This window comes from Periplaneta americana, chromosome 14 (assembly GCF_040183065.1).
Source record: "Periplaneta americana isolate PAMFEO1 chromosome 14, P.americana_PAMFEO1_priV1, whole genome shotgun sequence".
Lineage (NCBI taxonomy): Eukaryota > Metazoa > Arthropoda > Insecta > Blattodea > Blattidae > Periplaneta > Periplaneta americana.
In genome coordinates, this window is record NC_091130.1 from 126,711,300 (window position 1) to 126,727,318 (window position 16,019).

At 33.6% G+C, this 16,019-nt stretch overlaps 1 protein-coding gene and 3 non-coding genes across 4 annotated transcripts in view; 1 reads left to right on the plus strand and 3 right to left on the minus strand.

Moving 5' to 3' along the window:
• Positions 1-7,874, minus strand: part of LOC138713719 (serine-enriched protein) — a 300,616-nt gene extending 292,742 nt beyond the window's left edge. The window contains exon 1 of the mRNA XM_069846030.1: positions 7,618-7,874. The gene's annotated coding sequence lies outside the window, so the exon portion shown is untranslated. The remainder of the gene's footprint in view (positions 1-7,617) is intronic.
• TRNAN-GUU (transfer RNA asparagine (anticodon GUU)) lies at positions 1,449-1,522 on the plus strand. Its single transcript has one exon. It is a non-coding gene; the product is annotated as a tRNA-Asn (tRNA).
• Positions 4,644-4,715, minus strand: TRNAM-CAU (transfer RNA methionine (anticodon CAU)). The gene has a single exon. It is a non-coding gene; the product is annotated as a tRNA-Met (tRNA).
• TRNAV-CAC (transfer RNA valine (anticodon CAC)) lies at positions 4,895-4,967 on the minus strand. Its single transcript has one exon. It is a non-coding gene; the product is annotated as a tRNA-Val (tRNA).
• Positions 7,875-16,019: the final 8,145 nt, after the last annotated feature.

A 16,019-nucleotide genomic window follows, 5' to 3' on the forward strand; every position in this document is an offset into this window, starting at 1 on the left:
TTACAAATTGAATTAATTCAAATGTGTAGTCACGCTGAGATACGCAATATCACCACCAGTCCTGGATTCTTGACGAGAGAATCTAGCAACCCTGTTCTATATTAGGGCTTCTTCTTTTTCTAATTTTTATATATAAATAATAAAAGGAATAGGTTATTCTACACTATTTGCAGATGACACAAGTATCATAATTACAGGCAAGAACTTTGCCACATTCAAATATAAAACAGAAATAATTCTCCTTAAAATTTATGACTGGTTTACAACCAATAAACTAGCATTAAACATTAATAAAACTAACATAATTCAATTTAAAGCCACTTCAAATTTAATCTCTGAAACAATGGACACAACTATCAACAATATACCTCTACTAGAAACATCAACAACCAAATTTCTTGGTTTGCATATTAATAATGCAATAAATTGGAAAAATCATATCAAAGAAATAACCCCCAAACTTAGCTCAGCATGCTTCGCAATTAAGTCGTTACAACAATTTCTAAACAGCAGTATCTTAAAGACAATATATTTTGCATATTTTCATTCCATTATGTCCTACGGAATAATATTTTGGGGAAATTCTGCAGATAGTAAAAATATATTCTTATTACAAAAAAGAGCCATTAGAATAATAGATGGAGCAAAGGCTAGAGAATCATGTAGATTATTTTTAAAAAAATCAGAGATTCTAATCTTAACAAATCAATACATATACTCTACAATAAATTTCCTCTTATGTAATAAAGAAAATTTTCCAACTAACTCAGCCATACATAGTATAAATACCCGCAGAAGGAATGATTTTCATATGCCATCATCAAATTTATCATGCGTTCAAAGGGGAGTACGTTACATGGCGATAAAAATGTTCAATAGTCTTCCTGAAGACATTAAGAATCATAGCCAAAACCCTGCATTATTTAAGGTAAAACTAAAAAATTACTTAATATCTCACACTTTCTATTCTGTAGATGAATTCTTGAAATTTCACAGTAGTGTGTACATATTATAATACTATGAAATGGTAAACATATTACATTGTATAAAATATTATTGTTATTAAGGTATTAATTCTGTACATATTTCATATTTGCATTTTATTGTTAAACGTAAGAATTGGACATGTTATTTATTCTATGCTATAAAGCAAATGTAAGAATATTATGGAACGAATAAATCTATCTATCTCTCTTAAAGTCTGAGACGGAATTGACAATGAAATGAATAAAATGTATTACTGTAAAACTTCATTGAAGCACACGCTTGTATTCAGCAAACGGTACATGCTGCAGATGTAGAAATGGTACGAACCCAAGGGGAGCGGGAGGGAACGCAGGAGAAGTGCCACTACTATCGCCGGACGAATAGAACAAGGTCGCACAACTAAGTGCCATCACAAAAATGCTGTTGTATCTTACTTGGAACAGAAGATTCTTCATTCGTCGGCCTCCGTGGCGCAATCGGCTAGCGCGTTCGGCTGTTAACCGAAAGGTTGGTGGTTCGAGCCCACCCGGGGGCGGTGAATTTTGTACTTAACATTTGTAACTCAATAATTCCATTGTTATTATAATTGCAACAATGGTTTTGAAAAGCGGTTTGCTTGAAAATATCAACAACTGTTAAGAGTGCTAAAATTTATTTTAATTTATTTCCTCTGTTATTCAACTGTAATTTTCTTCATTTGATTTAATTAACTTATTTTATTTCATGTGAGTTTATTTAACTTTTTTGTAAAATTTTCCAATGACGTGCATATTTTCCGCACTTTATATGCTCACGTACATTTCAGTTTTCTTCAAGAAAAGTTCCTCATAGCTTTGCTGACCTTATTTCTAAACATAGTAATTAGTACCTCTACGAAATAAAATCAAATATTATTTGACATACGTACATAGGTGTAATATTTACAAATATTAGAATGAGATGTAAGAGCTTAGCTAAATTATATTAAGAAAAGAGCTTAGCAGTTCCAAAATTGTATTGTACACCTAAGTGTGAAGAATAATGCCATAATACTTGCTTATGAATTGAACATTTCAAGCGAAAAAATTTATATAATATGGATATAAACAGTTATTATATCCTTGTTTTCCGATCCTTAGTTCAGCCATTAAAATAATATTAATCATTATTTTTATCGTAATTATAAATTTAAATCAGCACATGCTGTAACTTAATTAATGTTGTCTAATGAGTAGGAACATTTTCATCATAAATTTCTATCCTGTTATTAAATAAACAATAATAATAGGAATATATATTAAGAGTACAGAAGGAAAGAAAAAGTCATAATTCTCTTAAGGGTGATATCATATTCTAATTCAGTATATTACTGCAAAATTTATTGCTGTTCCTAAAATAAAAGAAGGAAAGGATGATTGCATCCGTGATGATAATTCTCCATTACCAGTTTTGATAAGAAAAATACTGAAGTTTGCAATAATATAATTAGATGATGACATCACCCTAACGATGATTGTTTTTCCCGAGTACTCTTCATTCATAAGCAATGCTATTTTTTTTCTGTCGAAACGGCGTTCCGGCACCTTTTTCTTGTATCTTTCATCATGAAACCGTACTTATCTTTCATTCCACCTAGGCCTTGAAAATATTCAAGTTTGATAAAAAAAAAAAAAAAAGAAGGTTAAAACGACAAAATTCTCATGTACTGGACAATAATCATCTTCCCATCTCTTATACTGTATTCTACACAAGAGTTCCACCACTTTTTTCTCCAGAAGAAAAGCATTGTTCATAAGTATTATTATTATTATTATTATTATTATTATCATCATCATCATCATCATTTTCAAGGAAAACCTCTACACTAAAATATAACTATCATCTAAAAAATGTATTAATTAACAGAAAAGATTGTATTAGAGACCTTGGTGTATTAATTGACAATAAATTATATTTTCACAACCACATTGATTGTATTTATAACCATGCAATAAGAATGTTAGGAATAATTCGGTCAAGTACTTATTCTTTTTCAACACCTGACTCTCTTTTAATACTATACTATACATTAGTGAGATCGAAACTCGAATATGCATCTGTAGTTTGGAACTCTATCACTAGTTCTGATTCGGCAAAACTTGAAAATATTCAAAGGAAATTTATTTCATTATGTTCTTACCGATTCCTGCCTAATAGCTCTGACTATAACTATGATAAAAAATGCGAGCACTTTAAATGTCGAAGCCTGTATGCCAGACGTCATGATCTCGATTACTTATTCTTATGCAAGGTCCTTAAAGGTGACATTACTTGTCAATCTTTCTTAAACAGTGTCAGCCTTCGTATTCCTATGAAGGACTTGAGACATCACAAACTCTTCTATATTAGAAATTCTAAATCTTCCTCGCCGGTCTCCAGATGTATTAAACATGCTAACTTACATGTAGGCAATTTCGATCCATTCAATGTATAGAAGTATTAGAACATGGCAATGTCTTTGCTAATATTAATTGCATTATCTTTCTACACATTTTGGTAATACTTTTGTATGAATCAACTCCTTTCCATAAAATATAATAGTATTAATTCTTGTAAACTAATCATTGTAATCTATGTTCTTTATTTTGTTGTTATCTCTATTATGTAATGTGTACCATAGTTGTTCATTTTATTGCATTAATTGTATCACTGTGCTGGACTTTTATTGGCCTATGGCTGTTGTCCAGCACATAAATATCAATAAATAAACAAATAAATAAATAAATATATTATTATTATTATTATTATTATTATTATTATTATTATTATTATAATTATTATTAAACTGCTTGCATAACTTGTGAAATGGAGAGTAATGTAATGTACGAAATGACACAGAAATAAATACAGATTATGCATGGTATTCAATTTGATACAATTTACTTTACAAATATTGGAGAGAAAAAAATATTTTAAATTTTCTGTAACTAAACGCAAGTATAGAAGAGCCACAACAACTAACATAGGCTAGGTTTATGACAAAATTAAATAATAACTTGATCACACACCCCATTATCTCCTGGCCTAGTTGCCTCATAAGTGGTGCCTATTTGGTATCACTTGCAAAGTTCAGACCTGTCTTCGACAGTCGACTAAATACCAACAATGAGAGTACATCACTCGATCTAGCTAAAAACCGAGGTTAAAAATCCGTATGAGTGAATACAGAGAAATATTCTCCCTCTATCCTACTCTACCAATCCACAAAATTACTATCATCATCCGTACGGGCTGCAAAGAAGAACTATTGAAGGTTAACCTAAATCCAACTCGCTAACGCCAATTATTCTGTTGAAATTTTATGTCCAAAGGAGCAATAATTAATTAAAACCCTTGTAATTGGCTTCCGCGCTTCCAATACCAGTAACTTGAAAGAAAACGAAGGGGAGAAGTTGAAGGCGAAGGAGCTGCAGTCAGAGATAATTAAACACTGCAAGTACTACTAAACGAACTTCGTGCTGGTTTTACGAAAGACAGATTTATTGATTTCCATGTGAGATTTTCTCCTCCAGTTCGTAGGCTAAATTTACCTTATACTCACTAAAATTATCCATAACAGAAAAGATATAATTTTATAACAAAATTACTCTATGACAAAGTGTTCTGTCATTACAATGTTTCAAGAAAAAAAATAACCTTAGCAGAGCGTGGTTTCGATCCACGGACCTCTGGGTTATGGGCCCAGCACGCTTCCACTGCGCCACTCTGCTACACGCTTTAGCTGCCCCTTCAAAGCATACTAGCAGCAACAGAATGTGAGTCGGTATTCATGACATCCACAACATTCTATTGTATAAATATGAATACAAATAGATAAACACTTATAAATTCAGGTATCTTATTGAAGAATTTACTATTCAAGCAAAATTCTACTAAAGAAATAAAATTATGTTTCCGCCCGGGATCGAACCGGGGACCTTGCGCGTGTGAGGCGCACGTGATAACCGCTACACTACGGAAACGATAGCTTTGCTGCTCACTGTGTACTTTAGGTATGGGACAGCGAAAGCCTTGCCTGCTAACGAAAGTAAAAGTAGCTCAAGTACCATAACATACAGTAAAGTCAAGTTCATTGTAGGATTGGTAAATTACAATGCTATTGTTTATTACATCGCAATCATAATGTTTCTTTTTAACACTGTAACGCAAAATCGTACAGACAAGAAATTTTGCTGTACTCCGTTTTTATTATCCCACGAATAACCAATCGAAAATGTACGAGTATTTAACATACAACTGTATGTCAGCTATAGGCCTACTTTGACGCTGGTTTACATCCTTGGTCATATACAATCGATCAGAATATTCCGCCTACTTTTGTCTGGAATCACGTGATATAAAAGACACGTACTTCCAAAATAACAGTACTTCCAGCCTGTCTCCTCTAGGTTAGGAATAATACAAGAAAATTGAAGGAAAAATAATGATTTCTACTTCTGGAAGACAGTTATTTTTGCTGATGAGAGCAAGTACAAAAATAGCTTCTTCCAATATACTCCTTAAACGAAGTTCAACCTCTTCTTCCTATTAATTACGTTAACAAAAATGGTATGTTCATAGCTATTCTTCCATGTTTGTTAAATTTTCTTAAAATAATTCGAATAGTTTCAGGAAGAACTTTCTTGTTTATATGTTCCTCAGCCACCACAGCAAGTTTTGGAGCACTAATTATTGGATTTTTCTGTACTTGTTTTATTATCCAACGTTCTCCCTTGGGTTGAACAATTTTTTTCCACTTATTTTTGCTTTATTTTCAATACTGTGTGTATTTTTGTATCTATTGGTAACAAACTGTAAAGTTGCATGTTTGCATGTTTGTTTTATTATTGTGTTTAAAAAAAATTCCACTTATTTTTGCTTTATTTTCAATGCTGTGTGTATTTTTGTATCTACTGATAACAGACTGTAAAGCTGCATGATTCCTATTCGCAATTTTAGCTACTTCTCGGAGAGATTTTCTCTTTTTGTAATGAAAAATCATCAGTTCCCTTACTGCTCTCGAACACTGAACTCTTTGACCACTGTAATATATAATAATAATAATAATAATAATAATAATAATTATTATTATTATTATTATTATTATTATTATTTCCAACTATTTGTTATAATTTTTAAAACCCATGTTGTTTAATCAACTGTCCGAACACAGGTATAAACCTCACAAATGATACCAACAAGGCACCACTTATGAGGTAACTAAGCCAGGAGATAATGGGGTAGGGTGGCCAGTTCCTTTCCCCCTCCATTGCATACATCGCCCGCCGACTAGTTACTTATTACACTAATCAGACAAAACTCATGCGTGAAAAATAATTGGGTTACCAGCAATCTCTATGTTTTAAATATAAAAATAATTACATAATTTTATAATTAATCAGTTATCAGCAATTTTCAAGCACTGACATTCCCTTTACAGTTATTAAATTCAGAAATTATGTAAATTTTGTAATTTTATGACGTTAATTTGTCTTTTCAACTTCAAGTTTATTTTTTCATAATCCAAAACATCGTTGTATAATATATCCATAAAGAATGTAATACAAAATAAAATCCATGATACACAATAGGTTCAAAAGAATATGTGGGGTGACTAGTAACTCCAGGTATACAACCTTACTTACTTACAAATGGCTTTTAAGGAACCCGAAGGTTCATTGCCGCCCTCACATAAACCCGCCAGCGGTCCCTATCCTGTGCAAGATTAATCCAGTCTCTATCATCATACCCCACCTCCCTCAAATACATTTTAATATTATCCTCCCATCTACGTCTCGGCCTCCCTAAAGGTCTTTTTCCCTCCGGTCTCCCAACTAACACTCTATATGCATTTCTGGATTCACCCATAAGTGCTACATGCCCTGCCCATCTCAAACGTCTGGATTTAATGTTCCTAATTATGTCTGGTGAAGAATACAATGCGTGCAGTTCTGTGTTGTGTAACTTTCTCCATTCTCCTGTAACTTCATCCCGCTTAGCCCCAAATATTTTCCTAAGAACCTTATTCTCAAACACCCTTAACCTATGTTCCTCTGCCCATCTCAAACGTCTGGATTTAATGTTCCTAATTATGTCTGGTGAAGAATACAATGCGTGCAGTTCTGTGTTGTGTAACTTTCTCCATTCTCCTGTAACTTCATCCCGCTTAGCCCCAAATATTTTCCTAAGAACCTTATTCTCAAACACCCTTAACCTATGTTCCTCTCTCAGAGTGAGAGTCCAAGTTTCACAACCATACAGAAGAACCGGTAATATAACTGTTTTATAAATTCTAACTTTCAGATTTTTGGACAGCAGACTGGATGATAAGAGCTTCTCAACCGAATAATAACACGCATTTCCCATATTTATTCTGCATTTAATTTCCTCCAGAGTGTCATTTATATTTATTACTGTTGCTCCAAGATATATACAACCAAAGCTGTCAAAAAAGGGTATGCAGTCCAGGGTTATCTGTTTAGTAAAATTACTGAATTAATGAGGAATTTTGAGAAGTTATTAATATTTTTGTAGTACTGTATTACTACGCTACCACTATCAGGAAATAACCTAATAAATCATAACTGTAGTTTAGCAATGCATAGATCAATGGCTATAACCTCTAATACTGACCTTGATGCTGGAACGCCCCCTTCTTGATACGCTCAGCAACAAACCGTTCCCTTGGAACAAACGACAATTACTGAACTCTCTCAAGAAGCGGAAACGTAAACACTCGATGAGCTAGTTATGGGTGTATTTCGCACAGGTTTTATACACAGACACAGAAACACTCCACTGCAGTCAAAACATCACAAACTCCATGTGCTCGAGTCACGTGGTTGCATGCACTGCACTCCCTCCGCTGTCTCCGAAGACGACTGAGTACCGGCCTCAAACAGGTAGTTGCACGACGAACAATGGACTGACAGCCCGCGCTCTGGGGCCACTAACCTCTTCGCTGCGTTGCCACGTGGGGGACACCCCTGACAATAATATTAGTTAACTACGCACTTTGCAATAGTTTGAGGTTTTCATTATTTTAGCCACATTTTGGAAATAGCTACTGATTCAGAGAGATTAGTTTGTTATTTAACGACGCTGTATCAACTACTAAAGGCTCATTCACAATGAAAATTAAACATAACGTAAACATTAACATAAGCACATAAACATATGCCACAAACTTAAGTAGCCAAGGCCCATTCACAATGAAAATTAAACATAACACGTGTGTGGAAAGAAACATACCGAATCAACAAAACTACAGAATCTATTACATAAAAATGGAGAAATGCACAATGACTGACGATGTAGCTATTCAATTTATGTTTCTAATAACTACAATGGCATCAGTATATGGCTTTCAATACTTGAAATCAAAGAAACGGAGATGTAAAATAATCAACTTTTCGTCATATGATTCCATGTTGCGCGCCTAGCTATCATCACGGCCAATAGATCAAATATTGCCTGTAGGCAAAGCCCATGAGATGTTAAACAGGAAGTGAAAACACGCTTTCCGCTTGTGTACTGTTTCCAAATCGCATAAACATAAGCATGTAAGTTTGGAGTTTGCAAACTTTCATGTTAACGTCTTATGATTAAGATTAAGTTTATGCTTATGTAATTCATTGTGAATGCTTTCATTAAAAAACATGGACACAAGGTTTTATGCTTACGTTATGTTTATGTTTAATTTTCATTGTGAATGGGCCTTAAGTTATTTAGCGTCGATGGGATTGGTGAAAGCGAGATGGTATTTGGCAAGGTGAGGCCGAGGATTCGCCATAGATTACCTGGCATTTTTTTTTAATAATAGAAAATTTTAATTAAGGATGATGAAATAAACATGAATCATTAAAAAAAGGTACAATTATTGAAAGTACAATGTTGACAAACAAGAAACAAATGCTAGTGAGGTGATAAAACAAACAAATGCTAGGGAGAAGATAAAAAATTGTAGGATAAGCAGCCATGATTGGTTGACACACGTTGTTCCCTACCGTTTTATTGCTCAAAAGTAGTATGACGTTAGTCCTAGCAATTGAAGGATTCAGAACCATAGTGGGTCAAGCGCCATTTACCAAAACCGCAGAAAACAAGGTTAAAATGAAGTTATTACCATAATTCAATGGAAACGTAAAGCAAGTAATATAAGGTATACACATGAAAACTAAATGATTTATCAATTTTCATTAAACCACTTAACTTTAATCCCTGCTTTCTCCGTTTCTAATAAATGGCGCCTGGCTCACTATGGCTCTGAACCCTTTAATTGTCTTTCTTTAAGACTTGGAAATAATCTGCCTTGTTTGTAAGAATTCATTAATACTCGTACTTTCCTTATTACAAGCAACATACTGACTTCTTTTTTCCCCTAACATTTTTGCATTCACTTTACTGTTGGGAAAAACCTCGGAAAAACCCAACCAGGTAATCAACCCAAGCGGGGATCGAACCCGCGCCCGATAGCAACTTCAGACAGGCAGACAAGCGCCTTGACTGACTGAGCCACGCAGGTGGCCACAAATATTAAAATCAATAAAGTAACGCCAAGTTGAATAGTAATGATGATAATAATAATAATAATAATAATAATAATAATAATAATAATAATAATAATATTTTGTCCCGCAGGAGTTCTTTTACATGCAATGACATGAGCCTGTCGCATTTAAACACACTTAAATGCTATCGATCTGGGCAGGGATCGAACCTGCAACTTTGAACACAGAAGTCCAGCCTTATAACAAGTACGCAACCGAGGCCGGGTCCGGGTCAGCTTACTTAATACCGTAAGGGTGAAACCTAACCATTTTTCCCCCCATTACTATATAAGCTAGTGGATTATGGTGATATTCTAGTTGCAGGTTGAATTTTCTTTTGCCAACTTTGTTTCGAATTTCGGTACTCAGAAATACTACAACTGGTAGTGATTTTATAACTGTTATGTTGGCAGCAGTGACACAAGTTGTCAGTAGTTTAAATTCTGAAAATTCAAATTGTTCTAGATTTCTGAGCCCATTACTGGAAGCTAGTGAAATTTGAACATACTAATAATTAATTAATATCAGTATTAATATTGATAGTTTCCTAGTACCCGGTACTCATTACATAGGTCATTTTTATGTTTACACAGTGGCTCATTTATGAAAAGAACTTTAATAGTTTGCAAATCAATTTGTTACTAGATGTGATTCAAGTCAGTTTGTAATACTTTTTGGTCTAGAGAAAATATGTTTTCTATGATTATACAACAATGGCTGACTTAACAGCTTATGTAACGAGTACCGGGTAGTAGGAAACTTCGTTAATATTAATACATAATAGTTACTATATGTGTTGCTTTGTGTTGTGGTTACAATTTCAAGATTATAGTCAGGTAGGCTAAGTGTAAATAAATATAACATATTTCGTGTGATACATGCCCTTGAGTAATCGATAGAAATACCATTTCACATTTTAATTAATTTTTTCGTGTTTAGACTTTTATTACAATAATGGAATAAATATTCTAAAGCATAGATTTCAAAGTGGCATTCGTTTTCGGAATTCATACTAATTATTTCACGTGATCAAACAAAATACATTTTTAGGTTAGGTCTCGTGATTCGTAAACTGTTTATTCAAAGCAATGAATTTCATGTTGTCAGATAAAGTACATTTTAATATTAGATCATACATTAATCTACTAACCCCAACCATAAGCAAATGCCGGGTAATCTTTTGGCGAATCCTCGGGCCTCACATCATCTCACTACAACTCACCAAAATACTGTTAAAAAATTGTAGAAAATTACAGAATTGTAAAACTATAAAAATTGTAAAATATTGTAAAAACTGTAATTGTAATATTGTAAAATTTTTTACTTGTTCCATACTTTAAAGCTTCATTGCTTATGTAAGATCTATGGAATATAACAAATGAAATCAAAATGAAAAATAATGTGCTAGAAGTCCAGAAGAAAAATATACTCTTTCACAAATATTGAACCTTTTAGAAAACACCTCTCCAACATAAAGATGAGATGTGATAAATAAGCAAGACATCGTTACAGTTAAAACTATATTATTATTATTATTATTATTATTATTATTATTATTATTATTATTATTATTATTATAGTACATGGCATTGTGTGACTTTATCATCTTTTGGTGATATCTAGTATTAGTTGGCAACACTAAAGAGACGGCCAAATTAGTCTTTTAGGAATTACTCTTACGTGATCCTCAGTATACCCTAGCGTAGTACAATATAGGCACTATGTTCGGTTCAAGTTTGTCGAGTATGGCGAAGTTTGATATATTTGCCGATGTTCGCTGTGCAGAAGGAGGCCTGTCGTGTTTGTTCCACCATAAAAATATTCGCTGTCCTCCACTCCCACCCCTTTACGTTTTAAACTTAAGGGTTTTAGCGCACATCTTGCGATTAGTTTTTCATAGACCTATGAAATAAGACGAAGTTTGTAATGTATTGGTTGCCTCTGTCATGCTCGTATATTGTAGGACACTACTATACGTCTACATAATATAAACATACAGGCAGAAGGACAGGCGGCCAGATGGAGAGACAGACAGATAAAAATAGAGTAAATACATTATAAGAAAAGAGAAAGGAGGATATAGGTCAAAAAAGAAAGAAGAGTTAAAGAAGGAAAGAAAGACAGAAGAGTTAAAGAAGGAAAGAAAGAAAGAAAGAAGAGCTAAAGAAGGAAGGAAAGAAAGAAAGTTAGTAAGAAGAGTTAAAGAAGGAAGGAAAGAAGGAAAGAAAGAAGAGTTAAGGAAGGAAGGAAAGAAGAGTTAAAGAAGGAAGGAGGGAAAGAAAGAAAGGAGAGTTAAAGAAGGAAGGAAAGAAAAAAAGAAAGAAAAAAGAAGAGTTAAGGAAGGAAAGAAAGAAAGAAAGAAAGAAAGAAGAGTTAAGGAAGGAAGGAAAGAAGATTTAAAGAAGGAAGGAGGGAAAGAAAGAAAGGAGAGTTAAAGAAAGAAAGAAAGAAGGAAAGAAAAAAGAAGAGTTAAGGAAGGAAGGAAAGAAAGAAAGAAGAGTTAAAGAAGGAAGGAAGGAAAGAAAGAAAGAAAAGTTAAAGAAAGAAAGAAAGAAGAGTTAAAGAAGGAAAGAAAGAAAGAAAGAAAGAAAGAAAGAAATAAGAGTTAAAGAAGGAAAGAAAGAAAGAAGAGTTAAAGAAGGAAGGAAAGAAAGGAAGAAAGAAAGAAGAGTGAAAGAAGGAAGGAAGGAAATAAAAAAATAAGAGTTAAAGAAGGAAGGAAAGAAAGAAAGAAGAGTTAAAGAAGGAAGGAAAGGAAGAAAGAAAGAAGAGTGAAAGAAGAAAGAAAGAAAGAAAGAAAGAAAGAAGAGGTAAGAACGAAGGAAAAAAAGAAAAAAAGAAAGAAAGAAAGAAGAGTTAAAGAAGGAAGGAAAGAAAGAAAGAAATAAGAGTTAAAGAAGGAAGGAAAGAAAGGAAGAAAGAAAGAAGAGTGAAAGAAGGAAGGAAAGAAAGAAAGAAAGAAGAGGTAAGAACGAAGGAAAGAAAGAAAGAAAGAAAGAAGAGTTAAAGAAGGAAGGAAGGAAATAAAGAAAGAAAGAAGGAAAGAAAGAAAAAAAGAAAGAAAGAAAGAAAGAAGGAAAGAAAGAAAGAATACAGGAAGAGGAAGAGAGACAAAAGTTAGATAATTATCTTACCTGGGGACGGGTTTGTATTATGTAATGGCCTAACCACATGACCACATTGTTCAACTACTTACAAAATAATGTAAAATATCGAATGATGATTTTCACGGAAGTTAGGGCGGAACTTGAAGTTGGATTATAATTTTACTGTTACTAAGATCGTATTGCTTGAAAGAAAGCAGACTAATGAGTAAAGTAGGAATACGTTTGTTATGCTTAATGGATCACGTTCTCTTTTACCTGTAGAGTTTATTTTTCCTGCGATGTTTATCACTGTTGATCGCATTTTTCTGGTTCTGTAACTCGGCTGCCAAGAGTGGCAACGCTGTGGGAGAGGAGTGAGGTCCATGTGGCCTTGACAAGACGCCCCAAAGGCTAAGTATGCTGTTGCAGCCTTATGCGAGTTCGATTCCCGACCAGCGTATCACACTAATTCAGATTACACTCATATTCACCTACGAAAAATCTTAAGCAGATTGCAATGTTCACTATCTCTGAAAGTACTGTTCCGTTTAAACGTGAAGCTTTTCACCTCTCTAGTGTCTTCACGCTACGTGTTTGAGTCTGTCAGAACGATTGAATCAATTCGAATTTCGTTGTGAGCAGGACCGTCTTTTGGTTAAAACCTATCATGGCCTCACTAGACGCCTACACACTCTTCCAACCCTCGCTAGTCAAACTGCCCTGTATTGTAAATATACATTTACCGACTAATTATAAAATTTTAAACTGTAAACTCTTAAATCTGCTAATTAATAATAATAATAATAATAATAATAATAATAATAATAATAATAATAATAATAATAATTTTGTAACTAAGTTATAAAAAACATGACTCGTCAATCAAAAATAACCGTTCGAAATCGAATCGTAGACGCATCATGGCAAATTTATGTAGTGTTAATGGTGATTGCTTACTGTTTTGTAACGGAAATTACCAGATTTTGTTTTAGTAGTAATACTTTCCTTGTTAATGTATTATACAATTTTATTCCCGGTTCAGTGTTCATAGAAAGGAAGCAGAAAAAAATGCGAAGTATAGGTTTCATTAGGGGTTCGCGGTAAACTACAGAATAATACAATAATAGAAGTGCACGGCACATGTTACGACAGGAAAGCAAATAATTATTGCGCTCCTGGCGGCCTGACTGTGAAGCTTAAGATTTTAACATTTGAGCGCGAAAGTGGTGATTTTGTTGTTAAAATTATAGAGGTTGTTCAAATCCCAACATTCCAGAAATGCATATAGATTGTTAGTTTGGGAGGCTGGAGGGAAAATACCTTTGAGGAGGCCGAGACGTAGATGGGAGGATAATATTAAAATCGATTTGAGAGGGGTGGGCTATGATGCTATGGACTGGATTCATGTTGTTCAGGATAGGGACCGATAACGGGCTTATATGAGGGCGACAATGAACCTCCGGGTTCTCTAAAAGTCATTTGTAAGTAATAAGCAAAAAATATTAATAAATAAATAATAATAATAATAATAATAATAATAATAATAATAATAATACCTAAGTAGGTCTACGAGTAATAAGTAAAGATTTCATCAGAATAGGTATAAATAAAACAGTTGCTCTTATGAAATTTTTGTTTATTTTCGTAATTACGTTCCTGAGTACGAGACATTTCTTGTTTATTTTTGAAGTTCAATATAATTATACACTTCAAAAAAAAAGTCACTGCCATGAAGAAAAATGCTGAAAAAATTCTACAAGCATAAATGCACGTATATCTATATATATATAATTTGAACTGGTAATGGAAATTACGGGAAAACGGCTGGACGGATTTTAATAAATGACCCCTCATTTTGAAGCTTGGAACTCAAAGTTTTTCGGAAAAATAATAGTTGCGGATGAAAAACTGAAAAGCAGAAGAATTTCAGCAAAAAAGGACCCTCTAAGATTGATCCAGCATATTGTTACGAGATGAAACTCCAAACTTCAGTGATGAGCCGCTTACTTGAAATGAAATATGAGTTGGTGATTGTGTTGCCAGAAATGCCAAACGCTCCTAGGACGCTAACAGGTCAGTATTTGGAAATCTCTACAGAGTGGACCAGGTTGGATAGATTCTCTGAGTAGGTCTAAATTTTAAAATGTAGGTATGTAAGTGTTTAGGCTAACATTAAGAGCCATGGTTGTGGTACTCTTACTTACTGTCAAAAATAAATTATTACCATTCAGATACACATTGATGGTTAATTAGTGATATCATCGTTTTCGTAGTTTTAAAATTACGCAAAATATTTTATACGATTTTTTTAACTGCTTTCGTGCTATTGTACAAAGGTCCACAGTCTAGAAAAAAAGTCTTGAAATTTCTATAAAACGTAACTTTCGAGGCAATAAAAATCATACATAACTTATATGGAATATTTAAAAGGCAACTCGAGTTATTAGATTAAAATATTGAGTTTAATTCTGAAACTAAAGAAACGTGTGGTAATAATATAATTACAATTATCCTTAAGTTCATATCCGCTTATATTTTTTATTACAGAGGAAGAGTGACGCGTTTTAGGCGAGGCAGTTCAAATACTGACACCCTTTAACACAATGATCACAACCCTGTCTGGTGAAGAATCTTAATAAATTATTTTGGACTGTAAACTTTAACCCAATGATATCACACGTTTCTTTTGTTCCATTCTGAAACTAGCTTAATATATTTTACGTTAAACTAAACCGATTAGAATAATAATTGACAAAAACTGTTTGTGAATAAATGAGTGTTTTCAGGAAAATTATAAATGTTTACATTAGCTACTGAAAAGCTTTATTTCTGCGTTAGTTTTCAGTTAATTTTAATGTTATTAATTTGATCAATGACATAAAACTAACACGCCTTTCCACATATACTATGAATTTCAAAACTAGAAAAAAAAAATCTGTCAGCTAACATAGTACTTTAAGCAAAACATGAAAAAAAGAAGAGCCGAAGAAAGAGAGAGAGAGGTAAATAAAAAAGAGAAAATAAACAACAAATAATTACACACTTATTTTAAAAGATGCGCAGACGTAGCGGACTCCAGTCACTACCTGATCCGATTAAAGGAATGCTCAGCGGAAAGTGTATGTCTGCGCCACAGCACATATACAACCTGCGCGGCATCAATCGGAGGTAACCGGAGGTCTCCGATTGAAAGCGCGCAAACAACCGCTCCGAAGAAAAACCTAATCATAAGCAGCACTAACCCATATTTTCCATGACCTGGGCACTAGAATAAGGTGGTGTGGTCGGCACCACGCTCTGACCGCCTTTTACCCTCGGGAAAGACCCGGTACTCAATTTTATAGGAGGCTGAGTGAACCTCGGGGCCGTTCTGAAAGTTTGGCAACGAGAAAAAATCCTG